We start from the raw sequence: 313 nt of genomic DNA, 5'->3' as shown, positions 1-313 counted from the left end.
GCCCTTTAGTTATTTTCTTATATTTTGACAAGTTCACTCCATAATTCTTATGTGCTTAAAGAAATTTATTAGTTATAAATTATTATTCTCTTCTGGGTGGCAGTAAATAAATATATCAAAATAGCAGAAGAAAACTATTTGTTGTTGTCCAACGTTTCGCCCCACTTTGCTGGGCTAAATGAAAAACAAGATAAAAACATTGTGAGAATTGACAAAGTATTAAAAATAAAAAACATTTCAAAATAATTATTTTGTTTATAAAAGAAATAATAATAATAATTTAAGGAAGTACACATAAAAGTGGACTAAAAAC

Source organism: Halyomorpha halys, unplaced genomic scaffold, assembly GCF_000696795.3.
Source record: "Halyomorpha halys isolate HHAL.00 unplaced genomic scaffold, Hhal_1.1 Scaffold2556.1, whole genome shotgun sequence".
Taxonomy (NCBI): Eukaryota; Metazoa; Arthropoda; class Insecta; order Hemiptera; family Pentatomidae; genus Halyomorpha; species Halyomorpha halys.
The sequence above is the reverse complement of the archived record's forward strand: the minus strand, read 5'-3'. Positions refer to the sequence as shown.